Source organism: Daphnia carinata, chromosome 10 (genome assembly GCF_022539665.2).
Source record: "Daphnia carinata strain CSIRO-1 chromosome 10, CSIRO_AGI_Dcar_HiC_V3, whole genome shotgun sequence".
Taxonomy (NCBI): Eukaryota; Metazoa; Arthropoda; class Branchiopoda; order Diplostraca; family Daphniidae; genus Daphnia; species Daphnia carinata.
The window spans coordinates 145,526-162,120 of record NC_081340.1 but is presented as its reverse complement, the minus strand read 5'-3'; the positions used below and the strand labels follow the sequence as shown (position 1 = coordinate 162,120).

At 39.3% G+C, this 16,595-nt stretch overlaps 35 pseudogenes; all 35 read left to right on the top strand.

The window, feature by feature from the left end:
• The first annotated feature begins 469 nt into the window (after window positions 1–469).
• LOC132088459 (5S ribosomal RNA) lies at window positions 470–588 on the top strand (annotated as a pseudogene).
• A 347-nt stretch (window positions 589–935) lies between these two features.
• Window positions 936–1,054, top strand: LOC132088458 (5S ribosomal RNA; annotated as a pseudogene).
• A 347-nt stretch (window positions 1,055–1,401) lies between these two features.
• LOC132088457 (5S ribosomal RNA) lies at window positions 1,402–1,520 on the top strand (annotated as a pseudogene).
• Window positions 1,521–1,867: 347 nt separating this feature from the next.
• On the top strand, window positions 1,868–1,986 carry LOC132088456 (5S ribosomal RNA; annotated as a pseudogene).
• A 347-nt stretch (window positions 1,987–2,333) lies between these two features.
• LOC132088455 (5S ribosomal RNA) lies at window positions 2,334–2,452 on the top strand (annotated as a pseudogene).
• A 349-nt stretch (window positions 2,453–2,801) lies between these two features.
• On the top strand, window positions 2,802–2,920 carry LOC132088454 (5S ribosomal RNA; annotated as a pseudogene).
• A 347-nt stretch (window positions 2,921–3,267) lies between these two features.
• On the top strand, window positions 3,268–3,386 carry LOC132088453 (5S ribosomal RNA; annotated as a pseudogene).
• Window positions 3,387–3,733: 347 nt separating this feature from the next.
• LOC132088452 (5S ribosomal RNA) lies at window positions 3,734–3,852 on the top strand (annotated as a pseudogene).
• Window positions 3,853–4,201: 349 nt separating this feature from the next.
• Window positions 4,202–4,320, top strand: LOC132088451 (5S ribosomal RNA; annotated as a pseudogene).
• A 347-nt stretch (window positions 4,321–4,667) lies between these two features.
• On the top strand, window positions 4,668–4,786 carry LOC132088450 (5S ribosomal RNA; annotated as a pseudogene).
• A 348-nt stretch (window positions 4,787–5,134) lies between these two features.
• On the top strand, window positions 5,135–5,253 carry LOC132088449 (5S ribosomal RNA; annotated as a pseudogene).
• Window positions 5,254–5,601: 348 nt separating this feature from the next.
• Window positions 5,602–5,720, top strand: LOC132088448 (5S ribosomal RNA; annotated as a pseudogene).
• Window positions 5,721–6,067: 347 nt separating this feature from the next.
• On the top strand, window positions 6,068–6,186 carry LOC132088447 (5S ribosomal RNA; annotated as a pseudogene).
• Window positions 6,187–6,533: 347 nt separating this feature from the next.
• LOC132088446 (5S ribosomal RNA) lies at window positions 6,534–6,652 on the top strand (annotated as a pseudogene).
• Window positions 6,653–6,999: 347 nt separating this feature from the next.
• On the top strand, window positions 7,000–7,118 carry LOC132088445 (5S ribosomal RNA; annotated as a pseudogene).
• A 347-nt stretch (window positions 7,119–7,465) lies between these two features.
• LOC132088444 (5S ribosomal RNA) lies at window positions 7,466–7,584 on the top strand (annotated as a pseudogene).
• A 347-nt stretch (window positions 7,585–7,931) lies between these two features.
• Window positions 7,932–8,050, top strand: LOC132088539 (5S ribosomal RNA; annotated as a pseudogene).
• Window positions 8,051–8,397: 347 nt separating this feature from the next.
• Window positions 8,398–8,516, top strand: LOC132088443 (5S ribosomal RNA; annotated as a pseudogene).
• A 347-nt stretch (window positions 8,517–8,863) lies between these two features.
• Window positions 8,864–8,982, top strand: LOC132088442 (5S ribosomal RNA; annotated as a pseudogene).
• A 347-nt stretch (window positions 8,983–9,329) lies between these two features.
• On the top strand, window positions 9,330–9,448 carry LOC132088441 (5S ribosomal RNA; annotated as a pseudogene).
• A 347-nt stretch (window positions 9,449–9,795) lies between these two features.
• LOC132088440 (5S ribosomal RNA) lies at window positions 9,796–9,914 on the top strand (annotated as a pseudogene).
• A 347-nt stretch (window positions 9,915–10,261) lies between these two features.
• On the top strand, window positions 10,262–10,380 carry LOC132088439 (5S ribosomal RNA; annotated as a pseudogene).
• A 347-nt stretch (window positions 10,381–10,727) lies between these two features.
• Window positions 10,728–10,846, top strand: LOC132088535 (5S ribosomal RNA; annotated as a pseudogene).
• A 347-nt stretch (window positions 10,847–11,193) lies between these two features.
• On the top strand, window positions 11,194–11,312 carry LOC132088438 (5S ribosomal RNA; annotated as a pseudogene).
• A 347-nt stretch (window positions 11,313–11,659) lies between these two features.
• On the top strand, window positions 11,660–11,778 carry LOC132088437 (5S ribosomal RNA; annotated as a pseudogene).
• A 347-nt stretch (window positions 11,779–12,125) lies between these two features.
• On the top strand, window positions 12,126–12,244 carry LOC132088534 (5S ribosomal RNA; annotated as a pseudogene).
• A 349-nt stretch (window positions 12,245–12,593) lies between these two features.
• LOC132088529 (5S ribosomal RNA) lies at window positions 12,594–12,712 on the top strand (annotated as a pseudogene).
• A 354-nt stretch (window positions 12,713–13,066) lies between these two features.
• Window positions 13,067–13,185, top strand: LOC132088436 (5S ribosomal RNA; annotated as a pseudogene).
• A 347-nt stretch (window positions 13,186–13,532) lies between these two features.
• On the top strand, window positions 13,533–13,651 carry LOC132088435 (5S ribosomal RNA; annotated as a pseudogene).
• Window positions 13,652–13,998: 347 nt separating this feature from the next.
• LOC132088533 (5S ribosomal RNA) lies at window positions 13,999–14,117 on the top strand (annotated as a pseudogene).
• A 347-nt stretch (window positions 14,118–14,464) lies between these two features.
• Window positions 14,465–14,583, top strand: LOC132088434 (5S ribosomal RNA; annotated as a pseudogene).
• Window positions 14,584–14,930: 347 nt separating this feature from the next.
• Window positions 14,931–15,049, top strand: LOC132088538 (5S ribosomal RNA; annotated as a pseudogene).
• Window positions 15,050–15,396: 347 nt separating this feature from the next.
• On the top strand, window positions 15,397–15,515 carry LOC132088433 (5S ribosomal RNA; annotated as a pseudogene).
• A 347-nt stretch (window positions 15,516–15,862) lies between these two features.
• On the top strand, window positions 15,863–15,981 carry LOC132088432 (5S ribosomal RNA; annotated as a pseudogene).
• A 347-nt stretch (window positions 15,982–16,328) lies between these two features.
• On the top strand, window positions 16,329–16,447 carry LOC132088532 (5S ribosomal RNA; annotated as a pseudogene).
• The last annotated feature ends 148 nt before the right edge of the window (window positions 16,448–16,595 follow it).

Below are 16,595 nucleotides of genomic sequence, written 5' to 3'. Positions count from 1 at the left end.
TAAAGGGTTTTTAAAACGAGAACACAAAAGGTATGGTACATTTCCGTGAAAAAAGTGATCTCTTTCAAGAAAGTGAATTTTATATGTTTGCATTTTTGTGGTTGACCGAACGCGATGGTTACCAGTCCAATATCCTTAACTATAGCCGTTTTTGAATGAATCACAGGGTAGTACGAACCATCTTGCGGTGAATTTTAGTATTTTCTAAAACGCCATCTAGTGGTCAGTTTTGAAATTTCATCTCCTTCCAACTAAAGGGTTTTTTAAAACGAGAACACAAAAGGTATGGTACATTTCCGTGAGAAAAGTGACCTCTTTAAAGAAAGTGAATTTTATTTGTTTGCATTTTTGTGGTTGACCGAACGCGATGGTTACCAGTCCAATATCCTTAACTATATAAATCAATTGTACTTGTGCTGGTTTTAATGGACATTACTGGAGTGTATTCATTTTATTTTGGAACTGAATTGTCAACGGCCATACCACGTAGAACAAACCTTGTCTCGTCAGCTCCAGGAAGTTAAGCTACGTCGGGTTCCGTTAGTACCTAGATGGGTGACCGCTTGGGAATACGGGATGCTGTTGGCATCAAAACTTTTATATCCACCTAGCCGTTTTTGAATGAATCACAGGGAAGTACGAACCATCTCGCGGTGAATTTTAGTATTTTCTAAAACGCCACCTAGTGGTCAGTTTTGAAATTTCATCTCCTTCCAACTAAAGGGTTTTTTAAAACGAGAACACAAAAGGTATGGTACATTTCCGTGAGAAAAGTGACCTCTTTAAAGAAAGTGAATTTTATTTGTTTGCATTTTTGTGGTTGACCGAACGCGATGGTTACCAGTCCAATATCCTTAACTATATAAATCAATTGTACTTGTGCTGGTTTTAATGGACATTACTGGAGTGTATTCATTTTATTTTGGAACTGAATTGTCAACGGCCATACCACGTAGAACAAACCTTGTCTCGTCAGCTCCAGGAAGTTAAGCTACGTCGGGTTCCGTTAGTACCTAGATGGGTGACCGCTTGGGAATACGGGATGCTGTTGGCATCAAAACTTTTATATCCACCTAGCCGTTTTTGAATGAATCACAGGGAAGTACGAACCATCTCGCGGTGAATTTTAGTATTTTCTAAAACGCCACCTAGTGGTCAGTTTTGAAATTTCATCTCCTTCCAACTAAAGGGTTTTTTAAAACGAGAACACAAAAGGTATGGTACATTTCCGTGAGAAAAGTGACCTCTTTAAAGAAAGTGAATTTTATTTGTTTGCATTTTTGTGGTTGACCGAACGCGATGGTTACCAGTCCAATATCCTTAACTATATAAATCAATTGTACTTGTGCTGGTTTTAATGGACATTACTGGAGTGTATTCATTTTATTTTGGAACTGAATTGTCAACGGCCATACCACGTAGAACAAACCTTGTCTCGTCAGCTCCAGGAAGTTAAGCTACGTCGGGTTCCGTTAGTACCTAGATGGGTGACCGCTTGGGAATACGGGATGCTGTTGGCATCAAAACTTTTATATCCACCTAGCCGTTTTTGAATGAATCACAGGGAAGTACGAACCATCTCGCGGTGAATTTTAGTATTTTCTAAAACGCCACCTAGTGGTCAGTTTTGAAATTTCATCTCCTTCCAACTAAAGGGTTTTTTAAAACGAGAACACAAAAGGTATGGTACATTTCCGTGAGAAAAGTGACCTCTTTAAAGAAAGTGAATTTTATTTGTTTGCATTTTTGTGGTTGACCGAACGCGATGGTTACCAGTCCAATATCCTTAACTATATAAATCAATTGTACTTGTGCTGGTTTTAATGGACATTACTGGAGTGTATTCATTTTATTTTGGAACTGAATTGTCAACGGCCATACCACGTAGAACAAACCTTGTCTCGTCAGCTCCAGGAAGTTAAGCTACGTCGGGTTCCGTTAGTACCTAGATGGGTGACCGCTTGGGAATACGGGATGCTGTTGGCATCAAAACTTTTATATCCACCTAGCCGTTTTTGAATGAATCACAGGGAAGTACGAACCATCTCGCGGTGAATTTTAGTATTTTCTAAAACGCCACCTAGTGGTCAGTTTTGAAATTTCATCTCCTTCCAACTAAAGGGTTTTTTAAAACGAGAACACAAAAGGTATGGTACATTTCCGTGAGAAAAGTGACCTCTTTAAAGAAAGTGAATTTTATTTGTTTGCATTTTTGTGGTTGACCGAACGCGATGGTTACCAGTCCAATATCCTTAACTATATAAATCAATTGTACTTGTGCTGGTTTTAATGGACATTACTGGAGTGTATTCATTTTATTTTGGAACTGAATTGTCAACGGCCATACCACGTAGAACAAACCTTGTCTCGTCAGCTCCAGGAAGTTAAGCTACGTCGGGTTCCGTTAGTACCTAGATGGGTGACCGCTTGGGAATACGGGATGCTGTTGGCATCAAAACTTTTATATCCACCTAGCCGTTTTTGAATGAATCACAGGGAAGTACGAACCATCTCGCGGTGAATTTTAGTATTTTCTAAAACGCCACCTAGTGGTCAGTTTTGAAATTTCATCTCCTTCCAACTAAAGGGTTTTTTTTAAAACGAGAACACAAAAGGTATGGTACATTTCCGTGAGAAAAGTGACCTCTTTAAAGAAAGTGAATTTTATTTGTTTGCATTTTTGTGGTTGACCGAACGCGATGGTTACCAGTCCAATATCCTTAACTATATAAATCAATTGTACTTGTGCTGGTTTTAATGGACATTACTGGAGTGTATTCATTTTATTTTGGAACTGAATTGTCAACGGCCATACCACGTAGAACAAACCTTGTCTCGTCAGCTCCAGGAAGTTAAGCTACGTCGGGTTCCGTTAGTACCTAGATGGGTGACCGCTTGGGAATACGGGATGCTGTTGGCATCAAAACTTTTATATCCACCTAGCCGTTTTTGAATGAATCACAGGGAAGTACGAACCATCTCGCGGTGAATTTTAGTATTTTCTAAAACGCCACCTAGTGGTCAGTTTTGAAATTTCATCTCCTTCCAACTAAAGGGTTTTTTAAAACGAGAACACAAAAGGTATGGTACATTTCCGTGAGAAAAGTGACCTCTTTAAAGAAAGTGAATTTTATTTGTTTGCATTTTTGTGGTTGACCGAACGCGATGGTTACCAGTCCAATATCCTTAACTATATAAATCAATTGTACTTGTGCTGGTTTTAATGGACATTACTGGAGTGTATTCATTTTATTTTGGAACTGAATTGTCAACGGCCATACCACGTAGAACAAACCTTGTCTCGTCAGCTCCAGGAAGTTAAGCTACGTCGGGTTCCGTTAGTACCTAGATGGGTGACCGCTTGGGAATACGGGATGCTGTTGGCATCAAAACTTTTATATCCACCTAGCCGTTTTTGAATGAATCACAGGGAAGTACGAACCATCTCGCGGTGAATTTTAGTATTTTCTAAAACGCCACCTAGTGGTCAGTTTTGAAATTTCATCTCCTTCCAACTAAAGGGTTTTTTAAAACGAGAACACAAAAGGTATGGTACATTTCCGTGAGAAAAGTGACCTCTTTAAAGAAAGTGAATTTTATTTGTTTGCATTTTTGTGGTTGACCGAACGCGATGGTTACCAGTCCAATATCCTTAACTATATAAATCAATTGTACTTGTGCTGGTTTTAATGGACATTACTGGAGTGTATTCATTTTATTTTGGAACTGAATTGTCAACGGCCATACCACGTAGAACAAACCTTGTCTCGTCAGCTCCAGGAAGTTAAGCTACGTCGGGTTCCGTTAGTACCTAGATGGGTGACCGCTTGGGAATACGGGATGCTGTTGGCATCAAAACTTTTATATCCACCTAGCCGTTTTTGAATGAATCACAGGGAAGTACGAACCATCTCGCGGTGAATTTTAGTATTTTCTCTAAAACGCCACCTAGTGGTCAGTTTTGAAATTTCATCTCCTTCCAACTAAAGGGTTTTTTAAAACGAGAACACAAAAGGTATGGTACATTTCCGTGAGAAAAGTGACCTCTTTAAAGAAAGTGAATTTTATTTGTTTGCATTTTTGTGGTTGACCGAACGCGATGGTTACCAGTCCAATATCCTTAACTATATAAATCAATTGTACTTGTGCTGGTTTTAATGGACATTACTGGAGTGTATTCATTTTATTTTGGAACTGAATTGTCAACGGCCATACCACGTAGAACAAACCTTGTCTCGTCAGCTCCAGGAAGTTAAGCTACGTCGGGTTCCGTTAGTACCTAGATGGGTGACCGCTTGGGAATACGGGATGCTGTTGGCATCAAAACTTTTATATCCACCTAGCCGTTTTTGAATGAATCACAGGGAAGTACGAACCATCTCGCGGTGAATTTTAGTATTTTCTAAAACGCCACCTAGTGGTCAGTTTTGAAATTTCATCTCCTTCCAACTAAAGGGTTTTTTAAAACGAGAACACAAAAGGTATGGTACATTTCCGTGAGAAAAGTGACCTCTTTAAAGAAAGTGAATTTTATTTGTTTGCATTTTTGTGGTTGACCGAACGCGATGGTTACCAGTCCAATATCCTTAACTATATAAATCAATTGTACTTGTGCTGGTTTTAATGGACATTACTGGAGTGTATTCATTTTATTTTGGAACTGAATTGTCAACGGCCATACCACGTAGAACAAACCTTGTCTCGTCAGCTCCAGGAAGTTAAGCTACGTCGGGTTCCGTTAGTACCTAGATGGGTGACCGCTTGGGAATACGGGATGCTGTTGGCATCAAAACTTTTATATCCACCTAGCCGTTTTTGAATGAATCACAGGGAAGTACGAACCATCTCGCGGTGAATTTTAGTATTTTCTAAAACGCCACCTAGTGGTCAGTTTTGAAATTTCATCTCCTTCCAACTAAAGGGTTTTTTAAAACGAGAACACAAAAGGTATGGTACATTTCCGTGAGAAAAGTGACCTCTTTAAAGAAAGTGAATTTTATTTGTTTGCATTTTTGTGGTTGACCGAACGCGATGGTTACCAGTCCAATATCCTTAACTATATAAATCAATTGTACTTGTGCTGGTTTTAATTGGACATTACTGGAGTGTATTCATTTTATTTTGGAACTGAATTGTCAACGGCCATACCACGTAGAACAAACCTTGTCTCGTCAGCTCCAGGAAGTTAAGCTACGTCGGGTTCCGTTAGTACCTAGATGGGTGACCGCTTGGGAATACGGGATGCTGTTGGCATCAAAACTTTTATATCCACCTAGCCGTTTTTGAATGAATCACAGGGAAGTACGAACCATCTCGCGGTGAATTTTAGTATTTTCTAAAACGCCACCTAGTGGTCAGTTTTGAAATTTCATCTCCTTCCAACTAAAGGGTTTTTTAAAACGAGAACACAAAAGGTATGGTACATTTCCGTGAGAAAAGTGACCTCTTTAAAGAAAGTGAATTTTATTTGTTTGCATTTTTGTGGTTGACCGAACGCGATGGTTACCAGTCCAATATCCTTAACTATATAAATCAATTGTACTTGTGCTGGTTTTAATGGACATTACTGGAGTGTATTCATTTTATTTTGGAAACTGAATTGTCAACGGCCATACCACGTAGAACAAACCTTGTCTCGTCAGCTCCAGGAAGTTAAGCTACGTCGGGTTCCGTTAGTACCTAGATGGGTGACCGCTTGGGAATACGGGATGCTGTTGGCATCAAAACTTTTATATCCACCTAGCCGTTTTTGAATGAATCACAGGGAAGTACGAACCATCTCGCGGTGAATTTTAGTATTTTCTAAAACGCCACCTAGTGGTCAGTTTTGAAATTTCATCTCCTTCCAACTAAAGGGTTTTTTAAAACGAGAACACAAAAGGTATGGTACATTTCCGTGAGAAAAGTGACCTCTTTAAAGAAAGTGAATTTTATTTGTTTGCATTTTTGTGGTTGACCGAACGCGATGGTTACCAGTCCAATATCCTTAACTATATAAATCAATTGTACTTGTGCTGGTTTTAATGGACATTACTGGAGTGTATTCATTTTATTTTGGAACTGAATTGTCAACGGCCATACCACGTAGAACAAACCTTGTCTCGTCAGCTCCAGGAAGTTAAGCTACGTCGGGTTCCGTTAGTACCTAGATGGGTGACCGCTTGGGAATACGGGATGCTGTTGGCATCAAAACTTTTATATCCACCTAGCCGTTTTTGAATGAATCACAGGGAAGTACGAACCATCTTGCGGTGAATTTTAGTATTTTCTAAAACGCCACCTAGTGGTCAGTTTTGAAATTTCATCTCCTTCCAACTAAAGGGTTTTTTAAAACGAGAACACAAAAGGTATGGTACATTTCCGTGAGAAAAGTGACCTCTTTAAAGAAAGTGAATTTTATTTGTTTGCATTTTTGTGGTTGACCGAACGCGATGGTTACCAGTCCAATATCCTTAACTATATAAATCAATTGTACTTGTGCTGGTTTTAATGGACATTACTGGAGTGTATTCATTTTATTTTGGAACTGAATTGTCAACGGCCATACCACGTAGAACAAACCTTGTCTCGTCAGCTCCAGGAAGTTAAGCTACGTCGGGTTCCGTTAGTACCTAGATGGGTGACCGCTTGGGAATACGGGATGCTGTTGGCATCAAAACTTTTATATCCACCTAGCCGTTTTTGAATGAATCACAGGGAAGTACGAACCATCTCGCGGTGAATTTTAGTATTTTCTAAAACGCCACCTAGTGGTCAGTTTTGAAATTTCATCTCCTTCCAACTAAAGGGTTTTTTAAAACGAGAACACAAAAGGTATGGTACATTTCCGTGAGAAAAGTGACCTCTTTAAAGAAAGTGAATTTTATTTGTTTGCATTTTTGTGGTTGACCGAACGCGATGGTTACCAGTCCAATATCCTTAACTATATAAATCAATTGTACTTGTGCTGGTTTTAATGGACATTACTGGAGTGTATTCATTTTATTTTGGAACTGAATTGTCAACGGCCATACCACGTAGAACAAACCTTGTCTCGTCAGCTCCAGGAAGTTAAGCTACGTCGGGTTCCGTTAGTACCTAGATGGGTGACCGCTTGGGAATACGGGATGCTGTTGGCATCAAAACTTTTATATCCACCTAGCCGTTTTTGAATGAATCACAGGGAAGTACGAACCATCTCGCGGTGAATTTTAGTATTTTCTAAAACGCCACCTAGTGGTCAGTTTTGAAATTTCATCTCCTTCCAACTAAAGGGTTTTTTAAAACGAGAACACAAAAGGTATGGTACATTTCCGTGAGAAAAGTGACCTCTTTAAAGAAAGTGAATTTTATTTGTTTGCATTTTTGTGGTTGACCGAACGCGATGGTTACCAGTCCAATATCCTTAACTATATAAATCAATTGTACTTGTGCTGGTTTTAATGGACATTACTGGAGTGTATTCATTTTATTTTGGAACTGAATTGTCAACGGCCATACCACGTAGAACAAACCTTGTCTCGTCAGCTCCAGGAAGTTAAGCTACGTCGGGTTCCGTTAGTACCTAGATGGGTGACCGCTTGGGAATACGGGATGCTGTTGGCATCAAAACTTTTATATCCACCTAGCCGTTTTTGAATGAATCACAGGGAAGTACGAACCATCTCGCGGTGAATTTTAGTATTTTCTAAAACGCCACCTAGTGGTCAGTTTTGAAATTTCATCTCCTTCCAACTAAAGGGTTTTTTAAAACGAGAACACAAAAGGTATGGTACATTTCCGTGAGAAAAGTGACCTCTTTAAAGAAAGTGAATTTTATTTGTTTGCATTTTTGTGGTTGACCGAACGCGATGGTTACCAGTCCAATATCCTTAACTATATAAATCAATTGTACTTGTGCTGGTTTTAATGGACATTACTGGAGTGTATTCATTTTATTTTGGAACTGAATTGTCAACGGCCATACCACGTAGAACAAACCTTGTATCGTCAGCTCCAGGAAGTTAAGCTACGTCGGGTTCAGTTAGTACCTAGATGGGTGACCGCTTGGGAATACGGGATGCTGTTGGCATCAAAACTTTTATATCCACCTAGCCGTTTTTGAATGAATCACAGGGAAGTACGAACCATCTCGCGGTGAATTTTAGTATTTTCTAAAACGCCACCTAGTGGTCAGTTTTGAAATTTCATCTCCTTCCAACTAAAGGGTTTTTTAAAACGAGAACACAAAAGGTATGGTACATTTCCGTGAGAAAAGTGACCTCTTTAAAGAAAGTGAATTTTATTTGTTTGCATTTTTGTGGTTGACCGAACGCGATGGTTACCAGTCCAATATCCTTAACTATATAAATCAATTGTACTTGTGCTGGTTTTAATGGACATTACTGGAGTGTATTCATTTTATTTTGGAACTGAATTGTCAACGGCCATACCACGTAGAACAAACCTTGTCTCGTCAGCTCCAGGAAGTTAAGCTACGTCGGGTTCCGTTAGTACCTAGATGGGTGACCGCTTGGGAATACGGGATGCTGTTGGCATCAAAACTTTTATATCCACCTAGCCGTTTTTGAATGAATCACAGGGAAGTACGAACCATCTTGCGGTGAATTTTAGTATTTTCTAAAACGCCACCTAGTGGTCAGTTTTGAAATTTCATCTCCTTCCAACTAAAGGGTTTTTTAAAACGAGAACACAAAAGGTATGGTACATTTCCGTGAGAAAAGTGACCTCTTTAAAGAAAGTGAATTTTATTTGTTTGCATTTTTGTGGTTGACCGAACGCGATGGTTACCAGTCCAATATCCTTAACTATATAAATCAATTGTACTTGTGCTGGTTTTAATGGACATTACTGGAGTGTATTCATTTTATTTTGGAACTGAATTGTCAACGGCCATACCACGTAGAACAAACCTTGTCTCGTCAGCTCCAGGAAGTTAAGCTACGTCGGGTTCCGTTAGTACCTAGATGGGTGACCGCTTGGGAATACGGGATGCTGTTGGCATCAAAACTTTTATATCCACCTAGCCGTTTTTGAATGAATCACAGGGAAGTACGAACCATCTCGCGGTGAATTTTAGTATTTTCTAAAACGCCACCTAGTGGTCAGTTTTGAAATTTCATCTCCTTCCAACTAAAGGGTTTTTTAAAACGAGAACACAAAAGGTATGGTACATTTCCGTGAGAAAAGTGACCTCTTTAAAGAAAGTGAATTTTATTTGTTTGCATTTTTGTGGTTGACCGAACGCGATGGTTACCAGTCCAATATCCTTAACTATATAAATCAATTGTACTTGTGCTGGTTTTAATGGACATTACTGGAGTGTATTCATTTTATTTTGGAACTGAATTGTCAACGGCCATACCACGTAGAACAAACCTTGTCTCGTCAGCTCCAGGAAGTTAAGCTACGTCGGGTTCCGTTAGTACCTAGATGGGTGACCGCTTGGGAATACGGGATGCTGTTGGCATCAAAACTTTTATATCCACCTAGCCGTTTTTGAATGAATCACAGGGAAGTACGAACCATCTCGCGGTGAATTTTAGTATTTTCTAAAACGCCACCTAGTGGTCAGTTTTGAAATTTCATCTCCTTCCAACTAAAGGGTTTTTTAAAACGAGAACACAAAAGGTATGGTACATTTCCGTGAGAAAAGTGACCTCTTTAAAGAAAGTGAATTTTATTTGTTTGCATTTTTGTGGTTGACCGAACGCGATGGTTACCAGTCCAATATCCTTAACTATATAAATCAATTGTACTTGTGCTGGTTTTAATGGACATTACTGGAGTGTATTCATTTTATTTTGGAACTGAATTGTCAACGGCCATACCACGTAGAACAAACCTTGTCTCGTCAGCTCCAGGAAGTTAAGCTACGTCGGGTTCCGTTAGTACCTAGATGGGTGACCGCTTGGGAATACGGGATGCTGTTGGCATCAAAACTTTTATATCCACCTAGCCGTTTTTGAATGAATCACAGGGAAGTACGAACCATCTCGCGGTGAATTTTAGTATTTTCTAAAACGCCACCTAGTGGTCAGTTTTGAAATTTCATCTCCTTCCAACTAAAGGGTTTTTTAAAACGAGAACACAAAAGGTATGGTACATTTCCGTGAGAAAAGTGACCTCTTTAAAGAAAGTGAATTTTATTTGTTTGCATTTTTGTGGTTGACCGAACGCGATGGTTACCAGTCCAATATCCTTAACTATATAAATCAATTGTACTTGTGCTGGTTTTAATGGACATTACTGGAGTGTATTCATTTTATTTTGGAACTGAATTGTCAACGGCCATACCACGTAGAACAAACCTTGTCTCGTCAGCTCCAGGAAGTTAAGCTACGTCGGGTTCCGTTAGTACCTAGATGGGTGACCGCTTGGGAATACGGGATGCTGTTGGCATCAAAACTTTTATATCCACCTAGCCGTTTTTGAATGAATCACAGGGAAGTACGAACCATCTCGCGGTGAATTTTAGTATTTTCTAAAACGCCACCTAGTGGTCAGTTTTGAAATTTCATCTCCTTCCAACTAAAGGGTTTTTTAAAACGAGAACACAAAAGGTATGGTACATTTCCGTGAGAAAAGTGACCTCTTTAAAGAAAGTGAATTTTATTTGTTTGCATTTTTGTGGTTGACCGAACGCGATGGTTACCAGTCCAATATCCTTAACTATATAAATCAATTGTACTTGTGCTGGTTTTAATGGACATTACTGGAGTGTATTCATTTTATTTTGGAACTGAATTGTCAACGGCCATACCACGTAGAACAAACCTTGTATCGTCAGCTCCAGGAAGTTAAGCTACGTCGGGTTCCGTTAGTACCTAGATGGGTGACCGCTTGGGAATACGGGATGCTGTTGGCATCAAAACTTTTATATCCACCTAGCCGTTTTTGAATGAATCACAGGGAAGTACGAACCATCTCGCGGTGAATTTTAGTATTTTCTAAAACGCCATCTAGTGGTCAGTTTTGAAATTTCATCTCCTTCCAACTAAAGGGTTTTTTAAAACGAGAACACAAAAGGTATGGTACATTTCCGTGAGAAAAGTGACCTCTTTAAAGAAAGTGAATTTTATTTGTTTGCATTTTTGTGGTTGACCGAACGCGATGGTTACCAGTCCAATATCCTTAACTATATAAATCAATTGTACTTGTGCTGGTTTTAATGGACATTACTGGAGTGTATTCATTTTATTTTGGAACTGAATTGTCAACGGCCATACCACGTAGAACAAACCTTGTCTCGTCAGCTCCAGGAAGTTAAGCTACGTCGGGTTCCGTTAGTACCTAGATGGGTGACCGCTTGGGAATACGGGATGCTGTTGGCATCAAAACTTTTATATCCACCTAGCCGTTTTTGAATGAATCACAGGGAAGTACGAACCATCTCGCGGTGAATTTTAGTATTTTCTAAAACGCCACCTAGTGGTCAGTTTTGAAATTTCATCTCCTTCCAACTAAAGGGTTTTTTAAAACGAGAACACAAAAGGTATGGTACATTTCCGTGAGAAAAGTGACCTCTTTAAAGAAAGTGAATTTTATTTGTTTGCATTTTTGTGGTTGACCGAACGCGATGGTTACCAGTCCAATATCCTTAACTATATAAATCAATTGTACTTGTGCTGGTTTTAATGGACATTACTGGAGTGTATTCATTTTATTTTGGAACTGAATTGTCAACGGCCATACCACGTAGAACAAACCTTGTCTCGTCAGCTCCAGGAAGTTAAGCTACGTCGGGTTCCGTTAGTACCTAGATGGGTGACCGCTTGGGAATACGGGATGCTGTTGGCATCAAAACTTTTATATCCACCTAGCCGTTTTTGAATGAATCACAGGGAAGTACGAACCATCTCGCGGTGAATTTTAGTATTTTCTAAAACGCCATCTAGTGGTCAGTTTTGAAATTTCATCTCCTTCCAACTAAAGGGTTTTTTAAAACGAGAACACAAAAGGTATGGTACATTTCCGTGAGAAAAGTGACCTCTTTAAAGAAAGTGAATTTTATTTGTTTGCATTTTTGTGGTTGACCGAACGCGATGGTTACCAGTCCAATATCCTTAACTATATAAATCAATTGTACTTGTGCTGGTTTTAATGGACATTACTGGAGTGTATTCATTTTATTTTGGAACTGAATTGTCAACGGCCATACCACGTAGAACAAACCTTGTATCGTCAGCTCCAGGAAGTTAAGCTACGTCGGGTTCCGTTAGTACCTAGATGGGTGACCGCTTGGGAATACGGGATGCTGTTGGCATCAAAACTTTTATATCCACCTAGCCGTTTTTGAATGAATCACAGGGAAGTACGAACCATCTCGCGGTGAATTTTAGTATTTTCTAAAACGCCACCTAGTGGTCAGTTTTGAAATTTCATCTCCTTCCAACTAAAGGGTTTTTTAAAACGAGAACACAAAAGGTATGGTACATTTCCGTGAGAAAAGTGACCTCTTTAAAGAAAGTGAATTTTATTTGTTTGCATTTTTGTGGTTGACCGAACGCGATGGTTACCAGTCCAATATCCTTAACTATATAAATCAATTGTACTTGTGCTGGTTTTAATGGACATTACTGGAGTGTATTCATTTTATTTTGGAACTGAATTGTTTCAACGGCCATACCACGTAGAACAAACCTTGTCTCGTCAGCTCCAGGAAGTTAAGCTACGTCGGGTTCCGTTAGTACCTAGATGGGTGACCGCTTGGGAATACGGGATGCTGTTGGCATCAAAACTTTTATATCCACCTAGCCGTTTTTGAATGAATCACAGGGAAGTACGAACCATCTCGCGGTGAATTTTAGTATTTTCTAAAACGCCACCTAGTGGTCAGTTTTGAAATTTCATCTCCTTCCAACTAAAGGGTTTTTTAAAACGAGAACACAAAAGGTATGGTACATTTCCGTGAGAAAAGTGACCTCTTTAAAGAAAGTGAATTTTATTTGTTTGTTTTTTGCATTTTTGTGGTTGACCGAACGCGATGGTTACCAGTCCAATATCCTTAACTATATAAATCAATTGTACTTGTGCTGGTTTTAATGGACATTACTGGAGTGTATTCATTTTATTTTGGAACTGAATTGTCAACGGCCATACCACGTAGAACAAACCTTGTCTCGTCAGCTCCAGGAAGTTAAGCTACGTCGGGTTCCGTTAGTACCTAGATGGGTGACCGCTTGGGAATACGGGATGCTGTTGGCATCAAAACTTTTATATCCACCTAGCCGTTTTTGAATGAATCACAGGGAAGTACGAACCATCTCGCGGTGAATTTTAGTATTTTCTAAAACGCCACCTAGTGGTCAGTTTTGAAATTTCATCTCCTTCCAACTAAAGGGTTTTTTAAAACGAGAACACAAAAGGTATGGTACATTTCCGTGAGAAAAGTGACCTCTTTAAAGAAAGTGAATTTTATTTGTTTGCATTTTTGTGGTTGACCGAACGCGATGGTTACCAGTCCAATATCCTTAACTATATAAATCAATTGTACTTGTGCTGGTTTTAATGGACATTACTGGAGTGTATTCATTTTATTTTGGAACTGAATTGTCAACGGCCATACCACGTAGAACAAACCTTGTCTCGTCAGCTCCAGGAAGTTAAGCTACGTCGGGTTCCGTTAGTACCTAGATGGGTGACCGCTTGGGAATACGGGATGCTGTTGGCATCAAAACTTTTATATCCACCTAGCCGTTTTTGAATGAATCACAGGGAAGTACGAACCATCTCGCGGTGAATTTTAGTATTTTCTAAAACGCCACCTAGTGGTCAGTTTTGAAATTTCATCTCCTTCCAACTAAAGGGTTTTTTAAAACGAGAACACAAAAGGTATGGTACATTTCCGTGAGAAAAGTGACCTCTTTAAAGAAAGTGAATTTTATTTGTTTGCATTTTTGTGGTTGACCGAACGCGATGGTTACCAGTCCAATATCCTTAACTATATAAATCAATTGTACTTGTGCTGGTTTTAATGGACATTACTGGAGTGTATTCATTTTATTTTGGAACTGAATTGTCAACGGCCATACCACGTAGAACAAACCTTGTATCGTCAGCTCCAGGAAGTTAAGCTACGTCGGGTTCCGTTAGTACCTAGATGGGTGACCGCTTGGGAATACGGGATGCTGTTGGCATCAAAACTTTTATATCCACCTAGCCGTTTTTGAATGAATCACAGGGAAGTACGAACCATCTCGCGGTGAATTTTAGTATTTTCTAAAACGCCACCTAGTGGTCAGTTTTGAAATTTCATCTCCTTCCAACTAAAGGGTTTTTTAAAACGAGAACACAAAAGGTATGGTACATTTCCGTGAGAAAAGTGACCTCTTTAAAGAAAGTGAATTTTATTTGTTTGCATTTTTGTGGTTGACCGAACGCGATGGTTACCAGTCCAATATCCTTAACTATATAAATCAATTGTACTTGTGCTGGTTTTAATGGACATTACTGGAGTGTATTCATTTTATTTTGGAACTGAATTGTCAACGGCCATACCACGTAGAACAAACCTTGTCTCGTCAGCTCCAGGAAGTTAAGCTACGTCGGGTTCCGTTAGTACCTAGATGGGTGACCGCTTGGGAATACGGGATGCTGTTGGCATCAAAACTTTTATATCCACCTAGCCGTTTTTGAATGAATCACAGGGAAGTACGAACCATCTCGCGGTGAATTTTAGTATTTTCTAAAACGCCACCTAGTGGTCAGTTTTGAAATTTCATCTCCTTCCAACTAAAGGGTTTTTTAAAACGAGAACACAAAAGGTATGGTACATTTCCGTGAGAAAAGTGACCTCTTTAAAGAAAGTGAATTTTATTTGTTTGCATTTTTGTGGTTGACCGAACGCGATGGTTACCAGTCCAATATCCTTAACTATATAAATCAATTGTACTTGTGCTGGTTTTAATGGACATTACTGGAGTGTATTCATTTTATTTTGGAACTGAATTGTCAACGGCCATACCACGGAGAACAAACCTTGTATCGTCAGCTCCAGGAAGTTAAGCTACGTCGGGTTCCGTTAGTACCTAGATGGGTGACCGCTTGGGAATACGGGATGCTGTTGGCATCAAAACTTTTATATCCACCTAGCCGTTTTTGAATGAATCACAGGGAAGTACGAACCATCTCGCGGTGAATTTTAGTATTTTCTAAAACGCCACCTAGTGGTCAGTTTTGAAATTTCATCTCCTTCCAACTAAAGGGTTTTTTAAAACGAGAACACAAAAGGTATGGTACATTTCCGTGAGAAAAGTGACCTCTTTAAAGAAAGTGAATTTTATTTGTTTGCATTTTTGTGGTTGACCGAACGCGATGGTTACCAGTCCAATATCCTTAACTATATAAATCAATTGTACTTGTGCTGGTTTTAATGGACATTACTGGAGTGTATTCATTTTATTTTGGAACTGAATTGTCAACGGCCATACCACGTAGAACAAACCTTGTCTCGTCAGCTCCAGGAAGTTAAGCTACGTCGGGTTCCGTTAGTACCTAGATGGGTGACCGCTTGGGAATACGGGATGCTGTTGGCATCAAAACTTTTATATCCACCTAGCCGTTTTTGAATGAATCACAGGGAAGTACGAACCATCTCGCGGTGAATTTTAGTATTTTCTAAAACGCCACCTAGTGGTCAGTTTTGAAATTTCATCTCCTTCCAACTAAAGGGTTTTTTAAAACGAGAACACAAAAGGTATGGTACATTTCCGTGAGAAAAGTGACCTCTTTAAAGAAAGTGAATTTTATTTGTTTGCATTTTTGTGGTTGACCGAACGCGATGGTTACCAGTCCAATATCCTTAACTATATAAATCAATTGTACTTGTGCTGGTTTTAATGGACATTACTGGAGTGTATTCATTTTATTTTGGAACTGAATTGTCAACGGCCATACCACGTAGAACAAACCTTGTCTCGTCAGCTCCAGGAAGTTAAGCTACGTCGGGTTCCGTTAGTACCTAGATGGGTGACCGCTTGGGAATACGGGATGCTGTTGGCATCAAAACTTTTATATCCACCTAGCCGTTTTTGAATGAATCACAGGGAAGTACGAACCATCTCGCGGTGAATTTTAGTATTTTCTAAAACGCCACCTAGTGGTCAGTTTTGAAATTTCATCTCCTTCCAACTAAAGGGTTTTTTAAAACGAGAACACAAAAGGTATGGTACATTTCCGTGAGAAAAGTGACCTCTTTAAAGAAAGTGAATTTTATTTGTTTGCATTTTTGTGGTTGACCGAACGCGATGGTTACCAGTCCAATATCCTTAACTATATAAATCAATTGTACTTGTGCTGGTTTTAATGGACATTACTGGAGTGTATTCATTTTATTTTGGAACTGAATTGTCAACGGCCATACCACGTAGAACAAACCTTGTATCGTCAGCTCCAGGAAGTTAAGCTACGTCGGGTTCCGTTAGTACCTAGATGGGTGACCGCTTGGGAATACGGGATGCTGTTGGCATCAAAACTTTTATATCCACCTAGCCGTTTTTGAATGAATCACAGGGAAGTACGAACCATCTCGCGGTGAATTTTAGTATTTTCTAAAACGCCACCTAGTGGTCAGTTTTGAAATTTCATCTCCTTCCAACTAAAGGGTTTTTTAAAAC